The 16,077-nt window shown below is 32.8% G+C and overlaps 1 long non-coding RNA gene across 1 annotated transcript; it reads left to right on the top strand.

The window, feature by feature from the left end:
- Nucleotides 1–2,383: 2,383 nt before the first annotated feature.
- LOC143072360 (uncharacterized) lies at nt 2,384–4,111 on the top strand. Its single transcript, XR_012977158.1, has 2 exons — nt 2,384–2,541; nt 3,679–4,111. It is a non-coding gene; the product is annotated as an uncharacterized LOC143072360 (long non-coding RNA).
- The last annotated feature ends 11,966 nt before the right edge of the window (nt 4,112–16,077 follow it).

Genomic DNA, 16,077 nt, shown 5'->3' on the forward strand with positions numbered 1-16,077 from the left:
AGTTTATACGGCGAAATATCTACTTTTTGATATGGGACGTGCTCTGACGTCCCTCGGCCCCAGCTTGTCTGGCAAAACAGCCGTTGCACATCAGAGCAATCTGTGAAACGTGGAGACCTCTGAAGATCCTCGCCACGTAAAAAATAAGAGGCAAAACACTAGAAAATATCCTGTAATCATATAAAGCATCAAAACAAATAAAAACATTGATAACAATAAGGCTTAACTCATCAGATGGATACATCTTACAAAAATCTATGATTATTTCAAGAAAATTATCAATGCATATGAGCATATAATATAAAAAAAAGATGTGGTATGATTGCCAATGAGACAAGTCTTCACAAGAGACCATGTGACACAGAAATTAATAACTATAGGTCACCGTACGACCTTAAACAATGAGCAAAGCTCATACCGTATAGTTAGCTATAAAAGGTCCTGAAATGACAAATGTAGAAGAATTCAAACGAGAAAACTAACGGCCTAATTTATGTATAAAAAATGAACAAAAAACATATATGTAACACATCAACAAACGACAACCACTGAATTAAAGACTCCTGACTTTGGACAGGCACATACATACAAAATGTGGCGAGGTTTAACATGTTAGCGGGATCCCAACCCTTCCCTTAACCTGGGACAGTGGTGTAACAGTACAACATAAGAACGAACTATACAAATCAGTTGAAAAAGGCTTGGCGTTAATATTGAGTCACTGATAAGGTCTTTGCATCGGAACTAAACACATTTATTCTAAAAACAGTTGTTGGCATGACACGGGTTATGTTCTTCTCATATATGTTATGATGGTATGATACTAAACCCCTAACGGGAAGGATTGTGCCTGATGTTCATATGATGAAATCATAATCTTTCAGTCAGTTTATTTGAAGTCTGGAGCTGGCATGTCAGTTAACTGCTAGTAGTCTGTTGTTATTTATGTATTATTGTCATTTTGTTTATTTTCTTTGGTTACATCTTCTGACATCAGACTCGGATTTCTCTTGAACTGAATTTTAATGTGCGTATTGTTATGCGTTTACTTTACTACATTGGTTAGAGGTATAGGGGGAGGGTTGAGATCTCACAAACATGTTTAACCCCGCCGCATTTTTGCGCCTGTCCCAAGTCAGGAGCCTCTGGCCTTTGTTAGTCTTGTATTATTTTAATTTTAGTTTCTTGTGTACAATTTGGAAATTAGTATGGCGTTCATTATCACTGGACTAGTATATATTTGTTTAGGGGCCAGCTGAAGGACGCCTCCGGGTGCGGGAATTTCTCGTTACATTGAAGACCTGTTGGTGACCCTCTGCTGTTGTTTTTTATTTGGGCGGGTTGTTGTCTCTTTGACACATTCCCCATTTCCATTCTCAATTTTAACTCATCAGATGGATACAAATAGAAATACATGTAGCAAAAAAGAAGAGAGTGGACGTGACCGTGTACTTGTACATCCCATCAACAAAAAGACACTAAGTACATATCTGAGAGTACTCGCAGTTACTGACAGCTAGTTCAAAGCCAATTACAACTAATAAAAAGTAATGCATCTGAGACTAAATTATCAATCATTACATATCCAGCATCCAATGGCACGTTAAACAACATCTCCGTAAAATTGAGGATGTGCTATCCCGTTTGAAATAAGTTTTCTACAGGTAGAACCAAACTTCAAAACGAAATCTAGAATTTAGTAAAGATTTTAAGTGATTTGTGGTAAAGAAATCCCTGACTAAATAATTTACCAGTAAAACATAGATTTCGTTCATTAAAATCCAAAACGTTACAATAGACACGGGCATAGCGGAGGAGTTGTGATATACAAACACCGTAAGATAATGCCAAAGGAACATCACCATCCAAAACAGGAAAAATAACAATAAGGAACGAAGTTTGGAAAGCAAAACAAATACTTTTAAAATTATCAGTACATATCAGCATATAAATATCGAACATAGATCAATACTTTTCGCTTTGGTTTGGATGACTTTTGAATAAAACGACCATAAACTCAATTAAAATCAACAAAGCACTAAAATGACCTTTCATATTAAACTTTTTTGGGCAATTTTATCAAGTGAGACGTAAATATTTCTGTACTTAACTTTTAGATTCTACTTATTTTTTTTTTATGTTAAAAATTCAATATCCTTATAAATGCACCAATATCCCATATCCCAATTACTTTTAGGACAAATATCCCATATCCCTAAAATTAAAATGGCAAATATCCCGTATCCCAATATACCCGATACAAGCCTCTCACCTGATCTTTTACTGTGATAAAGTCAGTATCAAAAACAAAAAGTCCTTTATTCGATATTTAAAATTCTGTTTAGTTTCACTTTACAACACCTCGGTTCTACTTTTAGCAAGTCGCCTGTTTGTCAAGGATACTATTAGTTTGCTTCACCCTTTTTGTTGTAAATAACGCAAAGAAGGACCAATGTTGTGCAAATGACATGTTGCAAAAAAGTATTAAATACCAGTTCGATTTGATCGACAAAAATGCAGGATATGGTTGTTCAAGTTCAGGTTAGTGAAATTGTCGTATGTTTTAATCTAAAAAGGCGTCGGTGTCTGCATTACAATACAAAAAGTAAGAAATTTGTGTGCCTTGTCTCGTTACGTGTAAAAATAGACGAAATAATCAGTTTCATAAGCAAACATATTCTTAAGTAAGTCAAAACAGCTAAGCGAACATGGGACGATATGAAGAGGACAACTTTGTAGTTTTTTAATTGCAAAATTAGAAAGCTGGTTATGAATTAATCAAATAATGTATGGACAACATTTTATTTAAATCTGTGTTAATTCATGAATAAGCATTGAAAATTCCTCAAGAACAAAAAAATAGTATAGAATATATTTAGTGATATTTAATTAGATGGACATGTTCTATAGACAGACCATAGGATATCTTATAATATGAAATGCCGAATACTAGTCGAGTACATTTGTATCAAACTATATAAATTCATAAGTTCATACATGAATGTGTAACTATAAAAGTGTTAATCAAAGAATCAAGTTTCAGGCAAAAACATAACAAACAAATATCTAATGTGGAAATAACGGCCACAGTTCACTTAGAATGACGAGGTCTGACATGATTACAGAATGCCGACATGATTGATTTAACTGACAAATCTGTGCACCATTGGTAGCAATGGATGCTCAAGTTCCTCAAGGTTCAGCCTAAAGAGAACGAGGGTTATGATCCCCAAATACGTCGGGTCTTATTCTCATCACCCCCTGGTTTCAGGGGAGTAAAGATTAACAGTTTCTATAACATAAAACTCTATATGCACACTGAATACATAGGCCATACTATGTATCATAAAACAGTCAAGCTCGAACTGGTACCAATTCAGAACCGGCCACTCAATGTAGACATGAGATGGTCTCAACAGAACTTCCTGCGGTACCGCAGGAAAGCAAAAACCTAATATGATCCGACGTACAATTACGGGAAACGATCATAACCCCTTAATCTTGCCACTTGAGTGGGTCTATACACACTCATCAGAATCCCCCCCTTTCCACAACCTAAAGGTCCATTTAAGTGAACTAGCTAAGAAGGCATAAGTCTTTGTTAATACGTTTGAATCTTGGACAATCATAGTTTTCCTTTTTTTTTTTTTAAAAGTGTTAAATAAAATTACATTGCAGGTGAAGATAAGACAGCACTTTTGGCCCGATTGGGGAAAAACTTATCTAATCTATCAAAGCACTCCACCCTGATCTTCCAGACCGTCCTTACTAATATTGGAGATGGATATAACCCGTCAAATGGAGTGTTTACAAGTCAACGTAAAGGGGCATACTTCTTTTCTTGGACTACTTTGACTAAAATAGGAAACATATTTCTAATAGAAATTGTACTAAATGGTAACCAGGTAGGAGTCAGACATCACGGCCATGGGAATAGGCATTCTGACGCTAACCAGCCATCTACTCAAAATGCAGTTGTTGCAATGCAAAAGGGAGACAGGGTCTGGATTCGAGCCATTTCGGACATAGGATATTGCTATTCAGATCAGTGGACCAGCTTCTCTGGATTCGAAATATGAATAGTTAAATAAACCGTTATGAATCATAAAAATCTTTTGTATACTTATTAATTATCTCTGATGGTTCGTTTATATTCTTTTTTAAATTTTCTATGTGGTCGCAGATTGGTCAATTTTGATATACTTTAGGGGCCAGCTGAAGGACACCTCCAGGTGCGGGATTTTCTCGCTGCATTGAAGACCTATTGGTGACCTTCTGCTGTTGTCTGTTGTATGGTCGGGTTGTTGTCTCTTTGACACATTCCCCATTTCCATTTTCAATTTTATTTATTCATATGCATATATACATTCCATTCTATAATATAACTTTTTTACTTCATAGTTATGACCTTAAAAGGGAGTTTCTATGGGACATTGCATTGTCTATATTTACAGAAGTGCAAATTTATATCGTTTTAAATGGCTCGATTTTCTTCTTCAGGTCTTTAAAAATCATAATTGAAACCTTCTACCCAGTGATATAGAAGAACATCTTGTACATTTACATTAAGTTAGTTTAATACAAAATAATAAATGCAAATGAATCCTTTCATTACTAATCGCAACAATTTTTTGAAATGTTTAAAAGTATCAACTTTTAAAATACCAAGACAAGTAGATTTAATGAACCCTTAGTCATGAATTCATTCTCTATCTTAATTTCAGCTCTCTAAAAGAAAAAAGAAAAAAGAAAAAAAAGATTAAAAAGGCGGTTGAAGAGATTTCTCCTACACATAATGTTGTATTCTGCATAATGAATATATAATCAAATGCATGGATATATATTGATTGAAACACAGATAATTTTATGGTAACCAAACATTACACTTACTAGATCTTATAAATACAATAAGTGTATATAATGGCTTTCATTCACAATGACCGCATAAAAATCGGTTTGAACTATCAGACAGGGGCATATTAAGAATAATTGGCTCTTTCCAGTCAATTCTGTGTTTTCCATCAAATACTTTGAGTAGGAAGGTAACAACAGTTTGCTCTGGGTCGATACTAAAGTCCATGGTTGATGAAAAGGTTTCAATAAATTCTTTCCCTTTCTCAGACAATACAAAGGATGCATGCAAAATCCATGGCTTTAATCTAGGATTTTCAAAAGTTACTGAAGCTTTGCATTTAAAACAACTGATGCATGCGTCTAACCCTGAATACATAAATCCAGCCTCAGAGAGACAATCGACAATCATTTCTCTATTTACAACAAAGCCTGCCCACGCAGAATACTTAAAATTTGCAAACGAAGCCTTTCTTTCTTCAAAATTAATATGACGATCCTCGATAGGTTGAGGGATGACAATACTGTCAACTGGGAAAAAATCAGGTGAGCATTTAGTTAGTAAACACGCACATGTTTTTATTTCACGAGAATGAATTGCCAATGGATTGGTTGTATTATTCCATGTAGAAGTGCTAAGACCACAGAAAAAAAACACTGGGCTCTGTTTGGTTTTAATTTAAAATAGAATCCTGCTTCAGCCATTTTATCTATTGATGGATAATTGCCTTCGTCCCATACTCCTTCGAAAGATTTCATTCTTTCCTCGGTATTTTCAAACTGAGGAAAAAAAGGTTCTTCAATACGCCTTGTAACTTCATTATATACACCATGTTGTATTTCATTGTGTAAATGAGCAGTAAACAATCTAAGGTTCGGAATATATTTCCCTCGAATGATAGTTCCACATAACCAATTCACTTTAAAAGAATGTGCATCCATAATATCTTCACAAAGTTTGACAATGTTTCGTCGGATTAATAACGTCCACACGTCATATTCAAAACTAAATTCAGAACTAAACACTAAACTTACAATTGTATCGGCGCTTTGCAATGACTTGCATTGACCACAAATTTCTTCCACATCATATTGTTCATGATAATTTAGATGCTTTAAATAAAGCTGCATATTTAATTGCAATACTTTCTTCTCTGTTCTGACTAAAATTCCATACATATCATATTCGAAAATATCAAAGCTAAGTCCTCGTGAAAAAAGTGAGTTTGAAACTTTTCCAGTACACAATGTAGCACAAAACTCTGGATTTAGAAATTTTATTTTAGTTTTTAATTTCTTAAACCAATCAGAATCGTTTATATAAAGAAGGTTTGTTTGTTGGATGAAAAATAAATCTTTAGTTATTGTTCCATCAGTAATCAACATTATTATATTGTCCTTAATATGAAAGTCAAACAAAAGCCCGAGCATAAACGCGTTTCCTGTATTGTCACTGACAGATTTTGAAATAACGATTAGAACCTTCCTTGAAATCTGTACTAGGCTTTTGAAATTTTCAAACGTCGATTTTCCTGGAACTCCGTGATATTCTGTACAACAATAACGAATGTTTTCGGTTCCGAGCATAGGTAATAATTCTTTGATTGTAAAATCGTCGTCGTCTTCATAAAAAACGTAAACTTCAAAATATCCTTCATCTGTTATTTCGTCACCAAACCTCTGCCTTGCTGATGCAGTGAGTTCAATTAATTCATTTGGTGAATTTTTCAGTATTTCTTTCGAAAATGTATCTTGTTCGTGTATAGCTAATTCAGGGGCACCGGTTTCACTTGTATTTTTTTCTGCTGAATGTGCATTCATATGGTCATGTACTTGTAAAGTTATTGTATTTATTGAGTCGTTATCAATATCTTGATTAAAATTTGACATTTTTTTAAAAGTTTTAGTCAAATGAATCACATTTTCCTAAATTATCCACTTCATCTGATCTATAAAGAAAAGTATTTATATATAAGTTAAGTCTTACATAGATAAAAAAACACTAAGATGTTCCGGGGACCTTGAGTAACTATCCTTTTAAAATAAAAAGGTATTCTTAAAATGAAAGGGTATAAAATTCATATGAAATGCAAAAAAATAGAGTACCTCTCCTGAAAAAAATCTTCGAAACTTGAATTTTTTTTTTTCGATTAATCCACCATTTCTTTAAACTAAAATACTATTTGGACCACTAAAATTTATGTTTAATTTTAATTTTGAGCTTAGAAAATATAACAGAGCGTATCGCTCTATTCAAAAGTAGGATATATTCATTGTTAAAGTATGGTATCGTTTGGACTATGAGCTAACGTCAAGCAGCCAGAAATCATCATATATTATTATACCTTACATATATTTCAAACAATTCTATTGGGTGAAACATTATCACATGACATGGAATAATTCAGTTAATTTTCATTCAATTGCAAGGAAGGACGAACAACCCTAAAAATTTACACCACCGGTGAATAACCCTATTATTCACCGGTGAATAACCTTTTGGGTTTGTTGATTTGTACTTGAGTTACCTCCCATGAAAATGACGTCACAGACGTAAATAAACAAAATGGCAGCGTTCACGTTACACTGGAAGACAATCGAGAGACGAGGAAATAAGGCATTGGACAGAGCTGAGAGTGCCAGCAGCGGATAATAAATTTTATATTTTCAGAAATACACCAGAATGATGTTAAAAAATCACATTAACTGTGGTACGAAATAAGTAGTTTATAATTTGAGTGTGAATTCACATTACTATAAGACGTGTCACGGTACTTTTTTTTATCCTAAATTCATGTATTTGGTTTTGATGTTATATTTGTTATTCTCATCGGATTTTGTCTAATGCTAAGTCCGTCTCTGTGTGTGTTATATTTTAATGTTGTGTCGTTGTTCTCCTCTTATATTTAATGCGTTTCCCTCAGTTTTAGTTTGTTACCCCGATTTTGTATTTTGTCCATCGATTTACGAGTTGTGAACAGCGGTAAACTACTGTTGCCTTTATTTAGATCGAAAATATTTTTTTTTATGTTGGCCCTAATGTTGAATAAATTAAGGAAATTCGATCTACCCTTTTAGATCAAACATTTGGAGTTTTTGGTAGGTGAAAATTTGTATAGTTTTCAAACCATGAAATAAAATAATTTCGGGGATCTCTTACTTCCTTCTTAAATTCACCATTTCAACAGGTTGTAACTGAAACCTTATTAAGGCAATGTCAAGCTTAGTAACTTACGTTTACATAATGGATATGTAATCCTTATAACAATTAAAACAATATTCATCTTTATTAACCAACTAAGTACATTATTGCCAAAAATGACTATTTATTAAAAATTACATATTTTCTGTAATGGCCCTGTTTTTCTGTAATGGCCCTGTTTTTCTGTAATGGCCCTGTTTTTTTCTGTAATGGCCCTGTTTTTTCTGTAATGGTCCTGTTTTTCTGTAATGGTCCTGTTTTTCTGTAATGGCCCTGTTTTTTCTGTAATGGCCCTGTTTTTCTGTAATGCCCCTGTATTAATACCCAGTTTGTCTGTATTAAGCCCAGTAAGGGTTTTTAATAAAGTTAATAAAATTAAGTTGTAAAGAGTATAATACCTTTTTTGTATTTTGTTTAATTTAGTAACCAGTAACAAACATTAAAGAGTTATAAAGAACCATATTAAGGGATCACTGTTCATCCTGTTTTTCAACACATAACTTCTTTCAACTTAATATCTTGGATATTTGGTATATTTAAAGCTTTATCATGGTGAAGTACAAATTATTTTTTTTCAAACTAAACTGTCATTAAAAGAGTAAGAGAGTACAGTTGGTTAATAAATGTATTAAGAAATGGGTGTTTTTATAATGGCCCTGTTATATGTCCTCGGTCAGTAATAATGGCCTCGGATGTCTGTAATGGCCCTCGGCGTTGCCTCGGGCCTTTACAGACTTCCTCGACCATTATTACAGACCTTGTACATATAACAGGGCCATTATAAAAACACCCATTCATTAATACTATAATATTGTGCATGATTCTTTGGAAACTTCTTTATACACGTACAATTACGATTATAACTGGTACATAATAGCTACACACCTTAATTGAGATAAAAAAAAACCTCCTATTATAGCTGACTATGCGGTATGGGCTTTGCTCATTGTTGAAGGCAGTACGGTGACCTATAGTTGTTAATGTCTGTGTCATTTTGGTCTTTTGTGGATAGTTGTCTCATTGGCAATCATACCACATCTTCTTTTTTATATTTACCTGTTGTTCGATAATATGGTTGCTATCAAACTTTTAACTTATTTTTAGGATTGAGGTAACCTTTGTGTATTTATAGAGTAAAAGTTTGAACATGACAAATGTAATTATATGTAGGTCATGTGAGCCACGGCTACATAAATCATATGCAAACTTAAGATTATTTCAAATAATCCATCTAAAATGACACGAACTCTATGAATTCTTCTTTGTAAAGTAAGATTATAATCAAAACAAAATTTTTTCACACACCTTATTTGAGATAAAGAACGGTATTAATCGTTCTATAAACTTTTAACTTATTTTTCTGCTTGATATAACGAAATTGACCACTAATACTATTATGCATGTTGCTTTTTGCATTTTAAAGAAAATGCATTTACTGGATGACGTCTCAACTGGATCGACATCCGCCCAAGGCGAAAACTCTTAACAAAAATATAAAACTCCAAGAAAAATTTAAAACGGAATCCCATAAACAAATGAAGAAATCTACAAGATGAAACACGTCAAGAGAATGGAAACCAAAGTCATATTCCTGAAATGGTACATAAATTTCTATATGTAAAAATGGGGAAATAATCTTCGGATTTATAGCCAGCTTAACCTCTCACTTCTATGACAGTCGAGGAGAATTTCATTATAATTATACTGTAAACGAAGTTAGGGTCAAATCAACATGCAAAACAGGTAAAAATGACCAAAATAGGGGTACAGCAGCAACATTGTATTGTTATCTTAATCACTATAAAAACGAACAATTATGTCAACAAAAACAAAACAAAAAACGCTAAACGGCATATTTACACTCTATAGATATAGGATATGAGCAAAAATCAAAGACTAGAATACAAAAATGACCATATTGCTATAAAATTATGGCGAGATGCACCGAGCAACGCCAAATGGACCCGTATGATATACAATTAGCATGTTCAAAACTTTTTATTTCAGGTAATAAATTTGCTGATATTGCTGATAATGAGAAAGAGAATAGGCTTGGTGAGTATCATTTATTATTGTCTAACATTATCACAAAGCCCCATACCATAGTATACCAATCTTTTTTTCATTTCATTAGAGTTTCTACCCCTGTATTATACTGCCTTGGTTTTATTTGGCACAACATTTCGAAATAATTTGGAAATTGTAGTGCTCCTCAATTTCATTTTTTAATTTGCCGATTAATCATTATGATTCGACCGTCGTTGATGAGTATTATGTAAGCAAAATGCGCACATGGCTTTCCATATTAAAAGCCTGATATCTTTGATGTGTTTTTTTTTTAAGAAAACAACAAACACATTTGGTCTTGTTTCATATGTATTCCAGAATAACGTGTGTATAAACAGTAAACTCACAAAAATACTGAACTTAGAGGAAAATCAATTCGGAAAGTCCATAATCACATGGCAAAATCAAATAACAAAAACGCATCAAAAACGAATGGGCAAGAACTGTCATATTCCTGACTTGGTAGAGGCATTTTCAAATGTAGAAAATGGTGGATTAAACCTGGTTTTATAGCGCTAACCCTCTCACTTTGATGACAGTCTCATCAAATATTTACATTGATGCGTTAACTAAACAGACACAATAAATAAAATAGTCAAAATATGGGTACATCAGTCATCATAGTATAACAATTTTTAAAGGAACAATTTAACAGAACACAAAAACATCTACCTACAAACACATTCATTGATTTGTGTGTCTGATGTCAGAAAATTTTATACGTCACAGATATTTGTCGTTCAATGTGCATACAAACAATTTTAAAATTTACATAGGCCATGTTAGCATACAGGGTTAAAAAATCAAAAGTATGTAAGAATAAATTTCAGAAATAGACCCAGATTTAAACTAGTCCAAAAGTTATATATAGAATTTATAAGAATTCACAAATAGTTAATTCCACTACGTGATTGAATGATTTTGACGTTTGTGGTTCAACGTATTTTGTAATTCATAATAGAAATATATTATAATGACATAAAATAGAACAATATCATACTGACGGGATCTTTTAAAGTACAGAGTCACGTTATAAGAACCAAAGAAATACAAAAAGTCGCATATACAAAACACACCACCAAAAATTGAAAGACAATACAAACACATTGACGAGATGTATAAGTACCGAGCCACGTCAAACGGGTATCACATAAAACCATTCAACAGTAAAAGTAATATTAATAATAGAACAAAGACAAATAAAAGAACACTAAAACACGTTGTCATGATGATAAACAACATCAGTACGCAGAATCTATACATCAAGACCATCGTGTGTTATTTGTGAATATAATAACATTAACGGTACCAATTTTTCTGCACCAGATGCGCATTTCGACAAATAATGTCTCTTCAGTGATGCTCGTGGCCAAAATATGTAAAATCCAAAGCTTATATTAAAGATGTAGAGCTATAATCCAAAAGTTCCAAAAAAGTATAGCCAAATCCATGAAAGGAATTAGAGCTTTGCATGAGGGAGATACATTCCTTAATTTATAATATTTTTTAACATTTTGTAACAGTAAATTTAATAACACAAAAAATCCGTATTTTCATGCCAGTACCAGAGTACTGGCTACTGGGCTGGTGATACCCTCGGGGACTAACAGTCCACCAGCAGAGGCATCGACCCAGTGGTAGTAATAACATTAACGGTACCAATTTTTCTGCACCAGACGCGCATTTCGACAAATAATGTCTCTTCAGTGATGCTCGTGGCCAAAATATGTGAAGTTGATACGAAATATTTATCAACAAGGTCTTGGTACCTTCCGATGACCTTTTTTAGAAAAAAGACGAGACGTTATTTGACATACCCCTGGTTCATCAACTTTCTACTCAGACACTGATGACGTTTTACAAAGTCTGAGTAGGAGCTGCAAGCTCTTGAATATCGAATAAGTTGGGAAATATATATCCCATATGCAGGTGAGGTTGGTATATTGCTACTAAGGTGGGGGAAGTTTATAATTTCAAAATTAAAATTGTGTGTTGAGCAAATATAGCATCTACTGTGTCCTAATGGGTCAAACATAATCGTGGATAACAGAATATGTTTATTACACATACACAGTAGTTTTTATGTAGTTAAAAGTAAAGATAAGAACTTTTATAGTTCGTTAAACATTTTTCTAGAAAATATTTCCTCTAGAGACAATTTTTGGCTAACAAGATAAAGTTGAATAAATTTCTATATTATGATAAATAAAGGCAACAGTAGTATACCGCTGTTCAAAACTCATAAATCGATAGAAAAAACCAAATCCGGGTTACAAACTAAAACTGAGGGAAACGCATTAAATATAAGAGAACAACGACACAACATTAAAAAGTAACACACACAGAAACGTACTAAGCATTAGACAAAATCCGATGAGGATAATAAATATAACATAAAGACTACATGAATTTTGGATAGAAAAGTTCCGTGACACGTCTAATAAAAATGTGAATTCCCACTCAAATATAAGAGGAAACAAACAACACAAAAGAAACATAACGTTAAGAAATGCAAATAAAAGAGATAATTTTATAAAGAAAGGATAATACAGAGAAAAATCTCGAACAGAATTAGGCTTCTGGTTGATAAAGTTGCCTTAATACCCATGACATGTTGACATACCATCATACGAAACACATAATTATTAATTTTCAAATTCTCTCTCTCCCTGCTTGTCCGAATTTAGTGTATTGCATCTTTAAATTTAATAGGCTATTAACAAGACAAACACATAAATAGAACTAGTTGCTCGCAGAAACATATTATTTTCTTTTGCGATACAATATTTTATTTGAATTTATTGTACAGATTTCTTCGATTCAAACAACATATAAATGTATGTAATAAACACAGCAGCAACTCTATATATACCAACGTAGCCAACTTCGATTCGACATTAACTTCTACGACCACCTTTGATACTAATACAGTTAAATGCCAAACTTTATATAGTACAATAAAACCCCTGTCGTAGAAACCGCCAAAACGTTCCTCGTGTCTAGCATCAAACTTTATAAAAAGTACGTTATGTTGCAGAACCAGTATGAGAACTAGTTATACTAGTTCCCATCTATATATAATTACTACAAATAGCAAACGGGAAAAACCCAATTTGAAACGAAATGAAATATATAGAATTTTATTTTGCATGTGAGAGTTACAATTGTAAAAAAAGAGTGGAATATATAGATTATACATTCAAAACTCATAAGTCGAGATAAACAATGATAAACCAGGAAAAGACAAAGAATTTCAAAATAACTTATCAGAAAATGAATGACCGAGTTACACGACCCCCGACAATAACATGACCCAAGGTGCTCTGAAGAAGAAAGTAGACACTCTTTCGCATATATTTTGTGATGTCACAATCAAAGAAAATACTTCATGTTTGTACACTAACTTATTTTTTGTGAAATACCAATGAACATGCAATGTTGTGAAGACATTTATTTTTTTGTTGTTATAGTTAGTAAAACTACCCAAAGAAGCTGGAAAAGCAATAAAATATATGCCACTGCTAATTTTCCAACCTATATGGGTATTATTTTATTTTATATTTTTATGATGAAGCACACACCATTAACATAATATCATCAAATAACGTTTCTTTTTTATATATAAAGGCATAAGTGTAAATGTAATTACGCACTGAAACAAGTACGAGTATTTGCAAGACACGAAGACTCTTTTTAACAATACATACCAAGAGACATTAAAAATCCTGATTTAAATTGTTAAACCTTGTATACCACCATTCCCTATGTGAAATTAAAATATCGTCTAAATAAACTCATCATAGATAGCAGAATTAAAATTTTATATTTACGCCAGACACATATTTCGTCTACAAAATAAATAATCCACAATGCTTTTGAACATAAAAATGATAACATACGCTATACATTTATTACTTTGGGATACCATACGGAATATGTTGTTAATAGTGAACAAAAAGGAAGACAGGCTACTCAGAACAAGTGATCAGTATGATCAGTATGATGGAGTTCTCATCGAAAAACATTTGTTGAATTTTGAAACAAATTGTCAGCATTCTTATGGGAACGAACTATGCGCATCTCCTTTCCGACCTCTTCTTATTTTTTTATGAATCGAAGTTCTTTCAGGCCCTTGTCAAAAACAAGAAGATAATAGAAGCCAGGTCATTTAAAATCACATTCAGATATATTGATGATGTTCTTTCCATTAACAGTCAAAACTTTTCTGATTGGGTTCCATTAATATATCCCCCAGAACTAGAAATTAAAGAAACAACAGACAGGCGTGGCACTGTACTTATACATCCCGTCATTGTGTTAATGTTCTATGATAATTTTTGAATATTTGTCTTTCATTTTTGCTTATGTGCTGTGTCTATATGCCTTTTTGTGCTTCTTGGATACACATGACGTGGCCCTGCACTTCACATCCCGCCATTGTTTATTCTTCTTTGTTACATATTTTGTTTGTTTTAATAATGATTATGATTATAACACAATGTTGACTGATGTACCCCTTTTTGTGATATATTTTGACCTATTATGTGTGTTTGTTTTGTTCTCACAACGTTGTCAATATGATAGAATTTGATGCAACTGTCATACACGTTAGAGGTTTAACTTACTTTAAAACCTGGTTTTACCCGAAATGTTTTCTCAAAATGTCCTGTACCAAGTCAGGACTATGGCAGTTGTTATTAAATAGTCCGTTTAGAAGTGAACGTATGTTTTTGTTGTTGTTGTACTTCAGTGGTGCTGTTGTTCCGTTGTTTCCCTCTTAAAGTTGATGTGTTTCCCTCCGTATTTGTTTGTTAGCCCTATTTGTTTTCAATCGATTTTTGACTTTTGAAAAATGGCTTACTATTGTTGCCTTATTTTAGGCCTTGACCTTATACCATGGTCCAATGAGTAACTTTGAATAAATAAGCGATGTTCAATGTGAAGTTTTCTGCATTACTGTGGATTCATTATTTTTCGTTTGATACCAATTTTCGTGAATTTCGTTGGTACAGATGAACCACGAATTTAAATGTTCAACGAATATCAAATTTTTCATTGGCTTGTATGCAGACTTTGACAGAAGAACGAAATTATATGTCCACGAAAATGTAAGTTTTGTTCAAACCACGAAAATTGGTACCCACGAAAATAAATGAATCCACAGTAGTTAGATTGATAGGAACTACTGTATATATATATCTGTTTGTCCACCGTTTTGAGACCTTAACCCAAGTATCCGTTATAGAAAAATATATAATATGTAATAAATGAAATTTCCCCTCATAAATGGATAAACACAAGTATATTTTCACTGAATGACCTATACTAATAAAGTACATGTACATGTTTGCATGCATCCGTCGCTAGGCAAAGGGGACATTACGTGTTAATTGTAACAGTTCATCCTGTTTTCATCTTGTTTTCACACTCTAACTTAAGTTTTTCCTATCCCAATTTTATGAACTTCATTCACTAAGCTGATAATCAAAACTTACAATCGTGCAAATTAGATACATATTTAACAGGAAAGGAACTTCTCGATATTTACTAACAAAATACCACAAAGTTCGAATGTCTATATTTTTAAAACTTAATAAAATATTTTCAAAAACAGCATTTTGCAATGACAAAATGTATAAACGTTTATAAAAATGTTACTACATTAAACTTGGACATATGGTGATAAAGAACACTTAGTAAATGTAATATGATTTGGTATAAAGCCACGTGAAATCAGCGACGACACAGTTCTGTCTGCGTAAAGATATTCCCGTTAGTATAGACTTCCCTGTCTAGAGTTACGCCCTTTATAACTTTGAAAATTGCAATTTGCTTTCGTTTACGAGCTCTTACTTAATTTTTCCTAATCCAAATTTTATAAAACTCAAATACAATGCCGGGAACTAAAACTCAAGAACAGATTTTAAATTATAAGACAGTGAACCAATAACCATGAT

The sequence above is a fragment of the Mytilus galloprovincialis genome, chromosome 1 (assembly GCF_965363235.1).
Source record: "Mytilus galloprovincialis chromosome 1, xbMytGall1.hap1.1, whole genome shotgun sequence".
NCBI lineage: Eukaryota > Metazoa > Mollusca > Bivalvia > Mytilida > Mytilidae > Mytilus > Mytilus galloprovincialis.